At 34.3% G+C, this 20,576-nt stretch overlaps 1 protein-coding gene across 1 annotated transcript in view; it reads right to left on the minus strand.

Annotated features, from left to right (window-relative positions):
* tspan9a (tetraspanin 9a) overlaps positions 1-20,576 on the minus strand; it is a 293,357-nt gene that overhangs the window by 213,053 nt on the left and 59,728 nt on the right. The window contains exon 3 of the mRNA XM_087796893.1: positions 10,289-10,321. The gene's annotated coding sequence lies outside the window, so the exon portion shown is untranslated. The remainder of the gene's footprint in view (positions 1-10,288; positions 10,322-20,576) is intronic.

The following is a 20,576-nucleotide window of genomic DNA, read 5'->3' on the forward strand; positions in this document are numbered from 1 at the left end:
ACGTCAGATGGTTAAAGAATAAAGATTGTTACATTAAATGTTATTTTGTTCAACGTCAGATGGTTAAAGAATAAAGATTGTTACATTAAATGTTATTTTGTTCAACGTCAGATGGTTAAAGAATAAAGATTGTTACATTAAATGTTATTTTGTTCAACGTCAGATGGTTAAAGAATAAAGATTGTTACATTAAATGTTATTTTGTTCAACGTCAGATGGTTAAAGAATAAAGATTGTTACATTAAATGTTATTTTGTTCAACGTCAGATGGTTAAAGAATAAAGATTGTTACATTAAATGTTATTTTGTTCAACGTCAGATGGTTAAAGAATAAAGATTCTCACATCAAATGTTATTTTATTCAACGTCAGATGGTTAAAGAATAAAGATTGTCCCGTTAAATGTTATTTTATTCAACGTCAGATGGTTAAAGAATAAAGATTGTCACATTAAATGTTATTTTATTCAACGTCAGATGGTTAAAGAATAAAGATTGTCCCGTTAAATGTTATTTTATTCAACGTCAGATGGTTAAAGAATAAAGATTGTCACATTAAATGTTATTTTGTTCAACGTCAGGTGGTTAAAGAATAAAGATTGTTACATTAAATGTTATTTTGTTCAACGTGAGATGGTTAAAGAATAAAGATTGTCACATTAAATGTTATTTTGTTCAACGTCAGATGGTTAAAGAATAAAGATTGTCACATTAAATGTTATTTTATTCAACGTCAGATGGTTAAAGAATAAAGATTGTCCCGTTAAATGTTATTTTATTCAACGTCAGATGGTTAAAGAATAAAGATTGTCACATCAAATGTTATTTTGTTCAACGTCAGATGGTTAAAGAATAAAGATTGTCCCGTTAAATGTTATTTTATTCAACGTCAGATGGTTAAAGAATAAAGATTGTCACATTAAATGTTATTTTATTCAACGTCAGATGGTTAAAGAATAAAGATTGTCCCGTTAAATGTTATTTTATTCAACGTCAGATGGTTAAAGAATAAAGATTGTCACATTAAATGTTATTTTGTTCAACGTCAGGTGGTTAAAGAATAAAGATTGTTACATTAAATGTTATTTTGTTCAACGTGAGATGGTTAAAGAATAAAGATTGTTACATTAAATGTTATTATGTTCAACGTCAGATGGTTAAAGAATAAAGATTGTTACATTAAATGTTATTTTATTCAACGTCAGATGGTTAAAGAATAAAGATTGTCACATTAAATGTTATTTTGTTCAACGTCAGATGGTTAAAGAATAAAGATTCTCACATCAAATGTTATTTTGTTCAACGTCAGATGGTTAAAGAATAAAGATTGTCACATTAAATGTTATTTTATTCAACGTCAGATGGTTAAAGAATAAAGATTGTCCCGTTAAATGTTATTTTATTCAACGTTAGATGGTTAAAGAATAAAGATTGTCACATTAAATGTTATTTTATTCAACGTCAGATGGTTAAAGAATAAAGATTGTCACATTAAATGTTATTTTATTCAACGTTAGATGGTTAAAGAATAAAGATTGTCACATTAAATGTTATTTTATTCAACGTCAGATGGTTAAAGAATAAAGATTGTCACATTAAATGTTATTTTATTCAACGTCAGATGGTTAAAGAATAAAGATTGTCACATTAAATGTTATTTTATTCAACGTCAGATGGTTAAAGAATAAAGATTGTCACATTAAATGTTATTTTATTCAACGTCAGATGGTTAAAGAATAAAGATTGTCACATCAAATGTTATTTTATTCAACGTCAGATGGTTAAAGAATAAAGATTGTCCCGTTAAATGTTATTTTATTCAACGTCAGATGGTTAAAGAATAAAGATTGTCACATTAAATGTTATTTTGTTCAACGTCAGATGGTTAAAGAATAAAGATTGTCACATTAAATGTTATTTTATTCAACGTCAGATGGTTAAAGAATAAAGATTGTCCCGTTAAATGTTATTTTATTCAACGTCAGATGGTTAAAGAATAAAGATTGTCACATCAAATGTTATTTTATTCAACGTCAGATGGTTAAAGAATAAAGATTGTCACATTAAATGTTATTTTATTCAACGTCAGATGGTTAAAGAATAAAGATTGTCACATTAAATGTTATTTTATTCAACGTCAGATGGTTAAAGAATAAAGATTGTCACATTAAATGTTATTTTATTCAACGTCAGATAGTTAAAGAATAAAGATTGTCACATCAAATGTTATTTTATTCAACGTCAGATGGTTAAAGAATAAAGATTGTCACATTAAATGTTATTTTATTCAACGTCAGATGGTTAAAGAATAACGATTGTAACATTAAATGTTATTTTGTTCAACATCAGATGGTTAAAGAATAAAGATTGTCACATTAAATGTTATTTTGTTCAACGTCAGATGGTTAAAGAATAAAGATTGTCACATTAAATGTTATTTTATTCAACGTCAGATGGTTAAAGAATAAAGATTGTCACATTAAATGTTATTTTATTCAACGTCAGATGGTTAAAGAATAAAGATTGTTACATTAAATGTTATTTTATTCAACGTCAGATGGTTAAAGAATAAAGATTCTCAATTTAAATGTTATTTTGTTCAACGTCAGATGGTTAAAGAATAAAGATTCTCAATTTAAATGTTATTTTGTTCAACGTCAGATGGTTAAAGAATAAAGATTGTTACATTAAATGTTATTTTATTCAACGTCAGATGGTTAAATAATAAAGATTGTCACATTAAATGTTATTTTATTCAACGTCAGATGGTTAAAGAATAAAGATTGTCACATTAAATGTTATTTTATTCAACGTCAGATGGTTAAAGAATAAAGATTGTTACATTAAATGTTATTTTATTCAACGTCAGATGGTTAAAGAATAAAGATTCTCAATTTAAATGTTATTTTGTTCAACGTCAGATGGTTAAAGAATAAAGATTCTCAATTTAAATGTTATTTTGTTCAACGTCAGATGGTTAAAGAATAAAGATTGTTACATTAAATGTTATTTTGTTCAACGTCAGATGGTTAAATAATAAAGATTCTCAATTTAAATGTTATTTTGTTCAACGTCAGATGGTTAAAGAATAAAGATTGTCACATTAAATGTTATTTTATTCAACGTCAGATGGTTAAAGAATAAAGATTGTTACATTAAATGTTATTTTATTCAACGTCAGATGGTTAAAGAATAAAGATTCTCAATTTAAATGTTATTTTGTTCAACGTCAGATGGTTAAAGAATAAAGATTCTCAATTTAAATGTTATTTTGTTCAACGTCAGATGGTTAAAGAATAAAGATTGTTACATTAAATGTTATTTTATTCAACGTCAGATGGTTAAAGAATAAAGATTGTCACATTAAATGTTATTTTATTCAACGTCAGATGGTTAAAGAAAAAAGATTGTTACATTAAATGTTATTTTATTCAACGTCAGATGGTTAAAGAATAAAGATTGTTACATTAAATGTTATTTTATTCAACGTCAGATGGTTAAAGAATAAAGATTGTCACATTAAATGTTATTTTATTCAACGTCAGATGGTTAAAGAATAAAGATTGTTACATTAAATGTTATTTTGTTCAACGTCAGATTGTTAAAGAATAAAGATTCTCAATTTAAATGTTATTTTGTTCAACGTCAGATGGTTAAAGAATAAAGATTGTCACATTAAATGTTATTTTATTCAACGTCAGATGGTTAAAGAATAAAGATTGTGACATTAAATGTTATTTTGTTCAACGTCAGATGGTTAAAGAATAACGATTGTAACATTAAATGTTATTTTGTTCAACATCAGATGGTTAAAGAATAAAGATTGTCACATCAAATGTTATTTTATTCAACGTCAGATGGTTAAAGAATAAAGATTGTCACATTAAATGTTATTTTGTTCAACGTCAGATGGTTAAAGAATAAAGATTGTTACATTAAATGTTATTTTATTCAACGTCAGATGGTTAAAGAATAAAGATTGTCACATTAAATGTTATTTTGTTCAACGTCAGATGGTTAAAGAATAAAGATTGTCACATTAAATGTTATTTTATTCAACGTCAGATGGTTAAAGAATAAAGATTGTCACATTAAATGTTATTTTATTCAACGTCAGATGGTTAAAGAATAAAGATTGTCACATTAAATGTTATTTTATTCAACGTCAGATGGTTAAAGAATAAAGATTGTCACATTAAATGTTATTTTATTCAACGTCAGATGGTTAAAGAATAAAGATTGTCACATTAAATGTTATTTTATTCAACGTCAGATGGTTAAAGAATAAAGATTCTCAATTTAAATGTTATTTTGTTCAACGTCAGATGGTTAAAGAATAAAGATTGTCACATTAAATGTTATTTTATTCAACGTCAGATGGTTAAAGAATAAAGATTGTTACATTAAATGTTATTTTATTCAACGTCAGACGGTTAAAGAATAAAGATTGTTACATTAAATGTTATTTTATTCAACGTCAGATGGTTAAAGAATAAAGATTGTCACATTAAATGTTATTTTATTCAACGTCAGATGGTTAAAGAATAAAGATTGTTACATTAAATGTTATTTTATTCAACGTCAGATGGTTAAAGAATAAAGATTGTTACGTTAAATGTTATTTTATTCAACGTCAGATGGTTAAAGAATAAAGATTGTCACATTAAATGTTATTTTATTCAACGTCAGATGGTTAAATAATAAAGATTCTCAATTTAAATGTTATTTTGTTCAACGTCAGATTGTTAAAGAATAAAGATTGTTACATTAAATGTTATTTTGTTCAACGTCAGATGGTTGAATAATAAAGATTCTCAATTTAAATGTTATTTTGTTCAACGTCAGATTGTTAAAGAATAAAGATTGTCACATTTAATGTTATTTCGTTCAACGTCAGGTGGTTAAATAATAAAGATTGTCACATCAGATGTTATTTTGTTCAACGTTTGATGGGACAATGACACAACCATTCACCCAATCATACCCAAGAACAATTTCCCCACGTTCCCAATAAACCTCTATATTTTTGGACTGTCTGAGGAAACCGGAGTACCTGGAGTAAACCCATGCAACACTGGAAGAACATACTAACTCCACACAGAATTTCCCTGCAATATTTAAGTGAATCTATACTTTTCTTCCATCATGGTCTTCATCCTAATCTCCACTCAAATGCCTACAAGTAAAGTTTGAGTCCGAGACGATGACTTGAGGTTCAGGTTAATCTAACAAGGCTTCGACAGCGAGGACAAAATAATGCATAATAGATAGTGAGAGCAACAAAGATGGATAGCTGGCTGGAATCTCCCCCAAATAGGGGTATTGACGTCTCTCAGTAGAGCCACTTCTCCTTCGCTGGCAGCAATTCACCCTCTGACTGAATTCGTTTTAGATTTGTGATGCAATGCAGAAGTAATGTGTCTGAGATGGTGGAGTTGCCCTCGCCGACAGAGAAGTTTAAGTGCTGAGATGATGGAATGCTGAATGCTAACTAAAGTAAAGTATGCTAAACATTATTTCTTTATGTTCGACAGTAGTGGCAGCAACAGTTTTATTTCAGCCTCAAAGCGTCCAAGATTGAGTGTTTCTTTGAAGGACGAATGCTAAACAAACAGCAGCTTTTATGGCGCGAGTACAACTTTTATTTAAAGTACAAATATATTGGAAAACGTTACTTTACTTTAGCTAGCTTAGTTTACTTTAGCGTTAAATTTCATCATTTTTACCTTGCTGTTGATTGTGAATTTCCTCCTAAAAATGAATATATATTTACATTTCATGATACAAAAACAAGATAATAACTACCTAAAACACAATTTTACCAAGAAGCACAAACATTTGTTGATCAACTGACTTCAGCTCTATTTAACTATTACCATTATTGATTGTTGTTTGTCAGGATCGACATCAAAAAGTGAAGCCAATGTGGAAATGAAAAAATATGCAGTTTATCGAGTGTCCACTTGAGGCTTGCTGAAGAAAGAGTGAAAGTCATGTTCACTCCCATAAAAATAGAAAATATATTAACAGAAATGAAAAATATATTTACAGCCATAGTTTTCACACACTTCATTGGTTTAAGTTTTCCCTTTTGATCATATTTCCTGTTTACTGAATTTGCATTATAAGAGGCGCTGTGAACTTGACTGACATGTGAGCACATATCAATTCAATTCAATTTTATTTAAAGTGTCTTATCATAAAAAAGTTATCTCAAGACACTATACAGTTGAAATAAGACTACAGTTGATTAAGGAAAAATAGATCCCAGCAATTCAACATATCAGTCTATCCATTTATCCATCCATCTATCTATATGTTTAACATTAAACAGACTTTGTCCATATTATATACAGTCTCTGGTTGCAAAAACAAACTTTAAACACTGCAAGTATTTCACATAAACATGTCTTAATGGGAAAGTGTGTGATTTTTATTTCCATTCAACATTTTAAGAAGAAATCTATTAATAATTCCACGTTGCAACAGAACTAACTGATGTTATTACAGTTTATAAAACGCGTTAAACCCTATCTGGAAACGTATCAATAGCAGTAAGACACACATTCTTGAATTAATAACTGGAGTTATCTCTGGGTCAAGGTGATCTGGATACCCAAATGGTTCAGGTATCCCTTGTGTTTTTCGCAAACACATTTTTTTTATTTAGGTCACTGGGTCACCTTGACCCAGAGACAGCACAAGGGTTAAAGTAGCTTTCACGTAAAGGAGGTATGCTCTGTGTCAGTGCTTTTATCATATTGATTACTAGGGCTTTACTTTTTATTCAACACATTTTTATCACCCTAAAATTATTTAGTTAGCAGAGAATAGGAGCTTATGTGTTTTTTAAGGAAAGTTTCAGCGGACTGTTTATTATAGTCATTTAAGGATAATAAACAGATTTGTTGTGCTAGAATAATGAGGACTAATGCTTGTGATTGCAAAACACAGCCGATAATGATGAACTTTAAATACCACCTTAAATACTATCCAAATAAGTGGAGCAGTTAGAGCGTTGTTTCCATTAGTCATCATAAAAATAACACGTTTGTAAAAAAAACAAGACGACTTGTTGCTGTCAAACACTGACACTATGAAAATACACAACGGTTCCTCAGACACCAGCCTGTTTAGACCGACTTACGCAAACAAATAACATCCGTCAGGGATTTGGTACCGTCGGGGGGAAGGCAAATATGTGTATACAGCACAGCAACACAAAGTGTTGTACACGTTGACAGATAACACCGCGAATGAAACAATCTGACGTAAACGTAAATACAACCATATATCGCTCCGTCTTCCCGCTAACCCCTTGCAACACGCACGAGAGTGAAAGCTGAATAAATAATGCAACTGCGTACTTTAAGAATAATAAGTGGCCCGCCCACGTCATGACACCTCACACACACCTTCAGCTGCCCCCCCCCCTCACCACCACCAACCGGAACCATCAAGCAGGAGGTAATTTATGCCATCGCCGACTCAATCAATAGCCAATTACAGACATGCATGTGAACCCTCCGATGGCCGGGAAAGAGGAATGAATATGCAGATTCTTCATGGATCAAATTAGTGACCGACTCTCGGCGTGCACAGCAGGAGGGACATCAACGCCTCCTTCTCTCAGACTGAACCATGAGAGCTGTGATGTCATGCAGAAGAGTGATCCTGGCACTTGTTTGTGTCCTCATCTCTAGCAGTTAACAAATTCTTTTTGTAAATCCGTGCCGTCTAGAAGGAAGCAAACGAGTACGACCCACTGTTTGTTTTCTCTTGTCTGTACGTTGAATCCAAGAAGGATGTACCACTTTTTTTTTGTTTCCTCTCTAAGTGTGAGTCATCTAACCAAGTGATTTCTATTCATATCTTGCCACGACAGCCGACTGTTGAAGTGAAAATTCCTCATTTACAATTGTTGGACTTGTTTTTATAAGTGTGATGCTGTGAACTTGACTGGTCCCTAACTTGATTTAAGTTTTACAACTGTTCTGAAAGGTATTAAAATAAAATAACTTCATCCCAACTGGTGTCAGGATATTTAACTCTCTACTTTAAATATCCTGATGCTAATCCGTAGTGTGTTTTTCTTTTTCTTCTCGTGTAATTTTATTTTATTTTATTTTATTTTATTTTATTTTATTTTATTTTATTTTATTTTATTTTATTTTATTTTATTTTATTTTATTTTATTTTTATTTTATTCTATTTTATTTTGTTAATAGTGATACATTTCTAATATTGTAAATAATTTGTATATTTTTAAGATTGTTTTATTTTTTTATTTTTTTTATTATCTCTTTTATTATTTCTTTTTTCCTTGAACTTTATTTTTTTCAACTGTGCTGTTGTAAAAGTGTGTTTCCTCTCTGGGGATGAATAAACATTTTCTATTCTATTCTATTCTATAAACCAGCAGAAGCTCACCAATCACAAAAACTGAACATTATTTAGTAAAAATTCCTTTTTTCTTAACTCTCAACACACAATCTTGTCGTAAAGCTTTCGAAGACAACATTATCCACTTGCTGAATATTACGAAGCAAACTGCAAAACAATCAGTCATTTTGCCATCAGTATTTACAAAGAATCTGGAGTGACTATTATGTTTTTAAGTCACAATCGTGACAGACACTAGATTAGCAACACAAGAATAAGATCTGAAGATGTCTGGGGGAGCCATATTTGGGGGGTTGTCACAGGTATCTGTCAACTTATCGGGGTCAGTTATCAGAGGATAGACAAGGAAGGTGTAACTTTTTAATTGTTAAAATCATCTCTTAATAATTGTTCTGTGAACCCATTTACAAGGGCTGCCTAAAGTTACCAATAGTGGGTCACTTTAATGACCATTTAAAGACCAATTTTGAGAATACTGACATATAACCTAGCATTTTAAGATCATGAACTGATTTTGAGGTTTTTGGTTTTTACATACGTTTTTATGTTATTTAAGCTGTATTTTACACCACAATCTCATAATTTTAATAATGAATTAATACATTCGAGTTTGACTTAAACATTTTTCTCATTTTTGACTGATATATTTATTGTTTAACATCAAATTAAATAGAACTCAACCAATTTCTATATAATTCAATGATAAACTTTTTTGGGGGAAAAAATATTTTCTTAAAGAAAAACAAAAGAAATAATGATCTGGTTATTATTTGTCCAACTTTGTTCTGCCTTGGTGTGTAAATTAAAAAATATATACAAATATTATTTATATTCAAACTGTGGCAATCTGAAATAATTATTTGTGTATATTTTGAATTTTATATAGTTATACTTCGTAAGCCTTACAAAGGATAAAAGCAGCACATAAAAAAAACATTGAAAATACACAGTAAAATACATAAAATATTATTATTATAATACTAATATTAAAATATTACAGAGAATAAGCCAGTTTGAAGAGGTATGCCTTGAGTTGGGTTATGAAGTTGTCTGTTGAGAAAATAACTCAACATGGATGAATATATTTCAATCAAATATTCAGGAATTTAATTATTATTAAATACATTTTTTTAGGATTATTCACAGAGAGCCCCTTTCTTCCCTTCCTGTGTGTTGTGCAGGCGAGTTCTGCAACACTATTGCCCCATTTAGGATACTTTTAATTTAAAATATGTGATCAGTGATTGGATAAAACTCTCCAACTGAAGCCAACTTCAGCCTATTTTTTAAAATAAAGACACAATTTGATCGTATTAGCAGGACATTGAGTACGAACTCAATCAAAGAAGAATTGTTTAAAAGTGATCATCTAGAACTGAGATGCAGACTTGAAGAGCCTCTCACTCATTTCTAATATACATTTCAATGATGGTTATTAGTTGTCTTAAAAAGTATTTACCGAGTGATACACTAAAAACTGGATCCCCCGGTAGTCGTCAAGTGAAGGATTATAAGATTAAAACAAGACTACAGCGAGTCCACGTCTCTCTCTCCACATTCCTGCGTCCATCGGTTCTGTCACCGGAGGCGCCAGCGACGAGACGAGCAGTCCAGCCTTGCTTTGATCTCAAAGGTCCAGGTTATCTGCTGGGTAATTTTAGCCGGTCCCCCTTTCTAACGAACAGAGTTATCAGTGTGACACGCTCGGAACATTCGTGGAATTGCAATTCGCTGCAGATCTGGATACGACATAATCGACAAGCGGACGAGTCATTCCAGGAGATATGTTTGATATGAAGAAATACCCAGGAGATCAAGTCCTCAAGTCTAATCAGAAAACATTTTCTACCTGGCGACGGATGTGTGAAAGTGGGAACAGAAACGTACCTCTGTCAGGCGGAGCCGTAGATGGGGATCCAACTGCAAAACAAAAGTTAATTGTCAATTTCAATAGTTACATATTATCAGAGGCAAGATATTCAAGCGAGTTTCAATGTCATTCTGGCTAAAGAATGTTCCCAGGAGTGTAAACAAGACGTGTGGTAATGATTCCAAGACAGGTGACCACCATGTCAGTTTACATTTGTGTCACTGGGTGTGAACAATACTTGTTCCTGACCCGGCATTGAACCCTAAACCTCCGTGGCAAATATCTCTACAAAGTTCTGAACGATATGCTGATGGCATCACTGAAAGTTCACTCCAGGGTTGGAATTATTTTCAGTTATCTGTTCCTTTTTAGAGTTATAGGTAAAAAAAAAGTCTATTTTAATGCAGTTGTCTAAAATCAGGCTTAAAATATAGACTTTATTTGGAACAATTCCTCATGTTGAGGCTTTGAAACTAGAAGTATATGGAGGTACTTGGATGTTTAAGTGTGTATTTTGGGATGAAGATGAAGACGAAGACAACTGAGCTCCAGTCCCTACATTAAAATGAACAAACATTTTTGTCTACAGGTCTAAAAAGGAACAGATTACTCTGAAAGAAACTCAAACCCTTAGTCGACGTGACATTTTAAGGTTAGGTCAACCAAACCTTTCACAAAAACAATGCGACAATGATCTTAAAAATGAATCCAGAATCTGAGCATCCCACAGTTGACACCATTTGTCGCAAACATGTCCAAGATCTGTTCTGGGAGAAAGAGACCTCAACACCAGAGCTGGTTCGGTAACACTTTGTGGTTAAACTCTGGATTTTTGGATGGTTGAACTTCAAGAGAGCAGGACCGTGGTTAGCTAATATTTAATAGCATCAATAAAGATCGATAAGCAACATTTGGATTTGACATGTTTACATGACACATTTATAATGTCTATTTAGTCCATTTTTTCTTTTATATATGTTTCTGAACAATACATCGTTAACCAGATGTGAGAAAGGAGCTCTGAAGTTCAACAAGTATTTAAAAAGATGCCCAGAAAAAACAAACTTTAATTGGCTTTTGGGTTGAATATATGTCCATTCACTACTTTAGCAGAACCCTGGACGTGCTGGAAGTGATTTGCTGTTGGAACCAGATGTGACGCCTTTAACAGGAGTTCCCGTCAGTTCTGGACCCGTTCAACAGCACAAATGGTGGGTTTGGTTTGAGGAATCTGGTTTGGATTATGTTCTGTCATATGAACCTGGCCTTTTTCTTTGTTCTAAATCTTGCATTTTATTTCAGAACTTTTATTCTGTGTTTCTAGCTAAGTAAAGCAGTAAAACACAACATTAATATAAAAAAACACTTTGAACACAAAAATGACACATTTGAGTCACTCGTTACACATTTTGAACAACATTTTTTTAAATTCAAAATGAAGTTGACCGGTGTAAGGAAATGACAACTTTACTGTAATCAATCATCTAGATTTAACACACATTTCAAATAGTCACTTGATTAACTGATAATCTTTCATATTTAATTCATATTAAATAATCCTATTCTTGCATTGCATTCACTTAAACTAAACTCAGGTTCACAACTCAAAGGCCGAGGTCACAAAGCCTCAAACACACAGAAAGATTAAACAATCCCAGACTCCCAGGAAGTCTGTGTGAACCTGTTTGAGAACTCACACTGAAAGACACAACAGACCAGTAAGTTGCTGGGAACAAACTCTCTCTCTCGAGAAGAAAACAACTTTGGTAAATTTCCACTACGATCACGTGCGACCGGCCATCTTAGAATCAAGTGTTTACAAGTTACTGACCAATCCTACATTCACATTTGACTAGAGGTGTTAACCTGAATATTCTACTATAAAGATCCACCATTTTGTCTTATCTTTGCGTTCTGGCATTCGAAGACGTCTGCGATAGATCTCTCTGCTTGCTAGCGGCCGTGATCACGTAAGTTCTTATCTCTGACTTTTGCATAATTCACTAAACAAGCATTATTTCTCTTAAACTCAATACTGTGTCTGTCTTTCTTGTCCACCACCACGTACGAGGCTGGGGAGGGGTCGGTGTTCCTCGGAACAGAGGAAACCCCTAACAACTTGGTGCCGTGACCCCTAACACCGGTTTCATCAGATCATCTCCTCTGAGAAAAACAGCATCATCATAAATACATGTATTAATTAATAATCATGTTTTTTTTAAAGTATATTAAGGTTGTTTTTTTATGTTTTATAGCAAAGAAAAAAAGTAGTTTATTACATGATGAAAACTACACAGTCATCAATATGTTTTTAAAACTGCTTAAGGAAAACAAAATACCAGTAGGAAATCTATGCATGCACTCAGGGATAAAACATAAATTTCACACTCCTTTAGTAGCTTTGAGCCAAATTTGCTTGTAAAGCTCAAGAGAAACAAAACAACCTCTCAAGAGAGTCAAGACCTCTGGCAAACATCTCATTTACACACATATTGCGCTTTCATGATTTTTTTTCTCAATAATATTTCCCTACTGTCCATTTCATCCATTTAATTATATATATATATATTAGTACTGACCAGGGCTGTCGCTGGGAACAGCATAGAAGAACTTGTTTTCACAACACACACCATATGTGAAACGAGCTTTTAAATGAATAATCCTTCAAAATATAAAGATCCAGATGGTAATTCCTAAATATTGAATTGCAATCTATTCATCTGTTTTTGTGTGTTTCTGTTTACAGACTACAACTTCATTACATTAATGGTTAATTAATTACATTTTTTAAATATATCTGTTTATTTTTTCTGGCTAAATTAACTAGTTAATATTCATACAACCTGTACTTTACATACATTACTTCTGTCAAGAGTTAAACCTGAGTTTTGACTTAATTCAACATGATAACCCTTCAAAATATATGTTCATCCGGATGGTAATTCCTAAATGTTGCATTTGTATTTTGACAAAAAACAGATGCATACAGAGACTTTCATAAACATTTTTTTTGTGTAAAAGTCGAAATAGAAAAGTAGAAAAATAAGTTTTGAAAGGATGAAAAAGACAACAAAGACACAAATTAAAAAGAAAAAAAGGCTAAATATTATTTGACTTTGAATGCACCTGAATTTTTTTTTTTAAGTGGGCACTTTTTTCTTTAACCTTTGTGTAATCTCAGGGTCAAGGTGAACTACCTCCACCACTGCATATGTATTTATGGAAGCCAGGGAGGTTCACCTTGACCCAGAGACAACACAAGGGATACCACAAACACTTTAGTTTTCTGGCCTCTGGGTCACCTTGACCCTGAGACTCCAACACAAGGGTTAACCATGTTGCTGCTATTCACAGCTAAAAAACATGTTGAAAATAATGAACAGCTTCTGTTTGCACAGCTTCACAAGTTTTCACGTTTACAAGTCCAGCGAGGCATTGCTTCAGTCTTGTATCAAGTTTTTAATATAGATTTTTTTATTTGTATTCTCATTGGTCAGCCAGCAGCTTAAAGAAGTCACTGGAGGAATTAAAGGCAGCAAAGAGTGACCCTACAGACGCTGAATAAAACCTGGTATTCCAGGTGAATATTAACTAAACTCGTCGTCTCTCGGCACATATGTGATTCTCTTTCTTTACCCCTCACAGCGGCGAGAATGATGAGATCAAACATCGGCTCTGGCAAACACCGGGCATATGTACGCAAATCTCTTCAGCACAGTCAAGCTGAGGGGACGAGGAATATCAAAGTACTGTTCTTGCTCTCAAGTGTGGATGGTTTTTTTTTCTCCTGGAGCACCCAGAGTGGAGAGAAGCCCGGGGTGTCTGCAGGCTGATTTAGAGCCTCAATCTCATACAAAAGGGGTCACTTTTCAAGCCACAGAATGACTTATGAGGGCACAGGCGCCGCTTTCATTTCCATTTTATTGAGAGAAATCCCGACCAAAGTTTCCCTCCATCTTTTACAGAAGCTTTTTTTTCACGAGTGGAATCAAGAGGAATGACTACAGACACCGAATGGTTATGTCGTGTTCTTTCATTTGTTTTAGGAAAATGTCACAAAGGAATATATGTGACGGCATCTCGACTTGTGGCGTTGGTGAGAAGTTAACGAGTAATGTGGTCTTTCTTAGGGATGGGAACTAAGGCTGAACGATTATTGAAAAATATATAATTGTGATTATTTTCTGAAATATTCCAAAAAAAATGTTATGCATTTTTCTTTTTCCAATGCAATATATGATTTACTTTATATTAAAATGAATTTTGTCTTTGATTCTCAAGATAAGGTTATGAGGTCATTTTTTATGATAAAGGCAAATTAAGCATACCTTAAAATAAAGGGAGAAGGTTTATTATTTACTCTAATTACACTTGTAAACAAACATAACATGTACACGTGCTAAAAGTGTGATGCAAACATTTATATTTCAAAATCATACAAACTTCAGTGCAGAGTTCTTCTTTTTCTTACTGCATATTGTTGTGGTTTCTCGTGTGTTTAAGTGCATTTCCTGTCATACACAATAATATATTATCATTTACATCATTTCAATTGTGTGATTGCAAAAGGTAACTTTGATGAGGATGTAAAGTTGTTGAAAACACTGTAGTTTGTTTCTTATGCTGCTCTTTAGCTTCTCTACACATCACTGATCAACGAGTTAAAATGTCTCTCTCTTCGCAAGTCATTTTAACGGCTCGAAAATTAAATGAACATTAAATAAAATCGTAACCTCTGCGATATAATAATCGCATTTTTTGAATATTACGATTATATCGCAAATGCCATTAATCGTTCAGCCCTAATGGGAACTAATACTTTGTATGATAATGGTTCAGGTTCTAGCATAGACAGTGATAGGGGTGTGTATTAGAAAGAATCTGGTAATACAAAATGCATCACGATACATGGGCAGCGATACTATATATTACGGTACTGTAGTAACAAGGATATATTTGTAGTATTGTTAAATTCTTGAATCTGGTGTTGCTAAAATTTCAGACCACATGCCTCTTATTGAAGTCGTAACTGCTTTCATTTGTTTTAAAACCAAAATACGTCCAAATATCAGTTTTAAGTTGACTGTATCCTCTTGTCCTCAGCCATTACTGCATGCTGATTGCAAATTAAAATAAAAATATCTTATTTTAAACACACTTCAGAACCGGTGCCACTATGATACCAAGAGAAAAAAGAGTGCTTTGTTGTTAAACATCAGTCCACGTCCGACGGTAACTTCTCAACTTGGCAGCAGGATCGATTGATTACATGGAAAGACGGGAAGAGGAATGGGGTGCCACGGATCAATGGGGTGAGACTAAATCCTGGTCCGTATCGAGCAGAAAAGCCACAAAACATGGCCGTTTGCTCAGCCCATTAGCATCGGTAATAAATTAGAACTCAATTGACGTGATGTGTAACAAGACAAATATAATTACGTTAGTTGATCAAGAGCCTGCGACCTTCATGTTCCTGGGGGAACAGCCAACTGGACAGACTGAGTGGGCAAGAAAAAAAAACCCAAAATATGGCTGTCAACCTTCATTAAGCAACATTATTTCTGCTGTGGGAAAAAAAAAAAAACCTGAGTAAAGATGTCAGTTTCTGGTCATTACACGATATAATAAAAGTCGAGATGTGGGGATTGTAAACCTATTCCGTCAGTAATGGACCTTTGGCTATAAACAGAATGTAATTTGGCCTGAGTCGTGATCAGTCAGTGCTGTGAACTATATTTACCATCTGTGGCCCTTTACTCCACGTTAACGCGAGTGTGCGAGTGCAGCATGTGGAGCATGTACGTGTCAGTGCACCCCGGAGATCCTGCAGCAACTCCGATGATAGCTAGTTATCCCGAGATACATACGTGACATTCTGCCTCACACTGTGGACACAAGGCGCCTCTAAACAAATCCCCTGCTGTCCACTGCTGTGAAGAACTGTCGGTATTAATGCCTTCACATGGTAAAATGAAGGGAAGCATTTAAGATAAATGCAGTTATTCTGTGCTGAGCTACTGATGCTATAGATTCATCCACAACTTATCCTTGACTTTCCCCTCAGTTGCAATAGTTTCTTTTGGTTCTCTTCACAAGCAAAGAAGGTGTTGGCAAGCATATCAAGCGTAGAGGTATAGATACATATCACGATACAGGGGCAAGGGTACGATATAATACAATATATTGCTATACAAGGATATTTTTGTAGTACAGACTACTTGACTCTGGTGTTGCAGAATTTACAGACCACATGACTCTCGACAAAGTCGTAAAATTTTTCATTTGTTTTGAAACCAAAATATGTAAAAAATCAGCTTCAAAACCTGCTAAATGTCCACTGTATCCTCTGGTCCTCAGTCTTGCAGGATTTCAAAATCCTCCTTTAACTGTGGAGCAAGTAACGACTGCTGCAATTGAGGTTTAATAACAACACAAAAATGAACAAAGGACGTGACTATTTGCATGTAAATTTTAAATTAAAAACCAAATTGTTTTATTTTAAACACGCTTTATTGTAATGTAAACTATAAAAGAACTAAAATGCAAAGGTAAAAATATTATTTAAAAGCCAAAAAAATCATTTTAATTTTTATATATCAATACAGTATCATGAAAATAAAATATTGCATTACATCCCTGCATCGACAAGTTCCTGCACCCTAACCATTCTCTCCAGATCAGAAATCTCCAGAACTTTTGCAAACAATTAAACCTGGTCTCCTGCCTCAAAAGAAGACTTTTAAGAGTCGAACATTCCTTCAAGATGACTGCAGTGTTTGGAGTGCAGAGGCTCCTTGAAAAGAGCTGATTGGACCCCTTCAATATGAAGTTTGAGACCCACTTGCCAATCAGGATACTTCTTAGATAAGTGTAGTATTAAAAAAAAAAGAAAAAAAAGGGTGATTTATTTTTCTTGGAAGTCAAAAACATTTCTTCCTTCCAACTTTTTTTTTATTTAGTTGCGTGTTGAAAATAAATAAATAAAAATAAAGCAACTTTTTATTGTCGTGTTAAACTAAACAGGGGGCCCAATATTTAACAACTTAAACACAAAGACAGGTTTGGAGACGGCTGCTGTAAGTCGAAAGTGACATACAGCAAACTCATTACCGTGATCTGCTGCCTGGACCTGGCTCTGGTTCCAATCCCAGCTGACATCGAGAACCCTTCGGGGCATTCTGCACGAGTCACCAATCCGTGGCAGGGCACAGGAGACAGTTTGTGTATCGCATGTAATCAAGATTAATGACTGTCTCTTACTGCAATTAACTCCATCATTTATTTCAATAGACGCCACATATTTAAACCCAATGCCTCGCCTTCTGAAGTCAGTACGAAACTGTGACTTTGACCCTCAAACTAGTTTCTTAAAGAGTACCCAAAATTAAAATTTCACTTTTTTTTTCTTTTTGGAGTTACAGGCTGTATTGTATGTCTGTATGGAGTCGGTACAACGGTTGCGAATGGCGCCGATTTTCTATGTCCTTCTCGTCCAAAAAGCTCACTTTTCTTTGGTCAAAAAGACCCACATAAAAACATCCAAATACCTCCATACTGCTCGTCTGTAACGTCCATCTTGTATTGAAGCCTCGACAAGAGAAGTGTTTGCTGCACCTCCCGGTGTAGACGGTAGAAACTGGGAGATTGTGCAATATTTACCGTTTGTGTAGCATGTTAGCCTTTTAGCTTCAGCTACAAACAAGCTTAAAATACAAACTTGTTCGGTTTTTTTCGGCAAATATATCTCATGCCGAGGCTTCAATACAAGAGGTTGCAGACAAGTGCCGTGTCTCAAATCGCATACTTCTCTTAGTATACTAGAAGTTAGTATGCATCAGGATAGTGTACATACTAACTAGTACGCAAATTCTCAACAGGTAGTATGTCTCAAATCAAACACTGCCGCTACGCACTAACCGGAAATCACATCACAGCTTCTTCTTCTACTTCTATTTAACGATGGTTTCAACCAGCTGTTCGAACGCTATCGCCGACACCTGCTGGCAGCACGTTTTGCAAGTTTGGAAAAAGAAATAAAGAAAAAATATGAGAATCGAAATATTCGCGAGATATTTACGCTGGTATCAGCACCGAAGACGTCTCATCCTTCTACTGCTGCGGAAAATACACCTGTAAGTATATGAATATATATATGCATATATACCTGTATATGCATATTGTTAGATTGGAAATTATTATACACTATACATATACGCCATAAGTTAAATTAATGCTAAAAATATAATAAAAATATAGAGTATAAATTACTAGCCTCATCTAAGAGCTTAAACGTTTGAATACACATTCACAACCAACATTTCACTTCATACTGATATACACCGTCTCAAGGCTAGCTTGAAACAGAGTAGAGATTAATCAGCGACTTAATGAAGCATCTGTCTGTCTGCCCAGTTCACACCTGTGGGCGTGAAACAAAAGGGCAAAACGGAACACACCCAAAAAAGGGGGGCTGGAAGACAAAGGAACTTGCCCACACAACAGGGAAGCAAGGAAGTTTACTCTCCAGGTGACCCGAGACAGGAACTAACTTGAAAGAACCACTGCCCCGGAAAAGACGCCCCCCTGGACAGGAAACTTTCCCTTAAATAGAGAGGTAACCCATAACACGAAACCGTCTTTCCCGGAGCTATTGACCTGTAGAGCTGCCGGCAAAGATCGAGTCCTTTCGATCGTAAAGTTGTATCTTTGTTTGACTTGTAGCGGCGAATAAACGACCCGTACACTCTGCATTTTGACCTTTTCTCTCCATAAAGCAAAGTATTAAGACCCGGACGTGACGTTGTGTTGGAGCGACAGAAACGGACTAGTTTTAATCGTTTTAATATATATATATAAGCATATATATATGACGTAACTTGCGTTTACAACGTCACTAAGATGGCAGCCGTTTAGGGTGGATAGTGTCCATCGAACCATACTCAGTTTTGTGGGCGTTTTAGTACGCCAATTTAGTGTGCATGGTGCACTAAATTTTGCATACTAAGAATTGAGACGCACTTACGCACTAAAAATACTAACTTTGAGTACGCTAGTATGCGATTTGAGACACAGCACAGGTGTATGGAGGTATTTGGATGTTCTTTGGTTTGTCTTTGTGAACAAAGAAAAGTGAGCTCTGGTCGCGACCCTCATGGATTACTCTGAAAAAGTGAAGTTTGAATTATGGGTGAACTATCGCTTTTTTATTTTTGACGAACCAGCTTAAGACCTTGGCTCTGCGGTGACTTTCCAATACATGTGGAGAAAATAGCTTGAAAGTAAGGCAGCGGGAAGATACTGCAACACCGTGCACCTAATAGCACTCGCAACTCTGGTGATGACGCCGGCCTGCAGCTGTGGTGTGTTCCCAGTCCACACAGCTGTGATGGACGCGGCGTCAGCCGATGCCGTGGCACGTCGGCAAAGCCTGGACAGCTGCCTTTGCTCACGAGTGGGAAAAAGAGTGCCGGTGACGTCGCGGTGCAGTTAGTGTAATGTGTATAGGATGAAATATTTATGCGAGGAGTCATAAAGGCCGACAGTGGCAGCGACAGCTCCGCGGGAGACTCGATGGGATTGGATGAGTGCGCTGCCAAAAAGTCGTGTTGTCAAGCGTTTTGCTAAAATTCATGTGAGGCAAGCTGTTTTGCCACTTTTTTTTTTTTTTTTTTTGGCTTCACTCTGCCACCATGAATCATCGCAGGAGAATCATCAACACGCAGCAGTGAGAAGTATATCTGCTTCACTCTGAATCAGCTTTTCCTGCACAAATACATAAATTACAGCAGCTTTATCTCCGTCTCCAGCGAGTGCAACTGAAGTGAAATGACACAAACCATATCTGGACATAGATACGGTATCATGGCTTGATTTAGGAAAAGTGGCATCCAATGGTGTGCAATGGTGTGGTGTGTGACATTCTGAAGGTTCCGGTTAGTTAAAAGCAACAGTATCAATAAGGTTCATGGTAATTCAAATCCGATAACACCAATTCAAATTAAATGTTGTTTGTCTAGTCAAAACAGAGGAAGAGAAATTAATTCGGTCTAATTCTGGAGTCTGCTCACCAGTTCTCAACTGGCTAAAATACCCAAGTCAAATTATTGGAATCATCCTAAATAAATATGAATTAAATATGGTATACATTTGATTGCAATTGGACCTATTGAACATTCTGGAAATCGAGCTCACTTCGTATATATTACAAATACGATGTAAATTTGATCATAATTGTGCGTTTTTAAATGATCATGGGATTCCTTTCTGCCCCCTTATAATTGACGAAATAACATGAATAACTGGAGA

The sequence above is a fragment of the Callionymus lyra genome, chromosome 8 (assembly GCF_982586985.1).
Source record: "Callionymus lyra chromosome 8, fCalLyr1.hap1.1, whole genome shotgun sequence".
Classification (NCBI taxonomy): domain Eukaryota; kingdom Metazoa; phylum Chordata; class Actinopteri; order Syngnathiformes; family Callionymidae; genus Callionymus; species Callionymus lyra.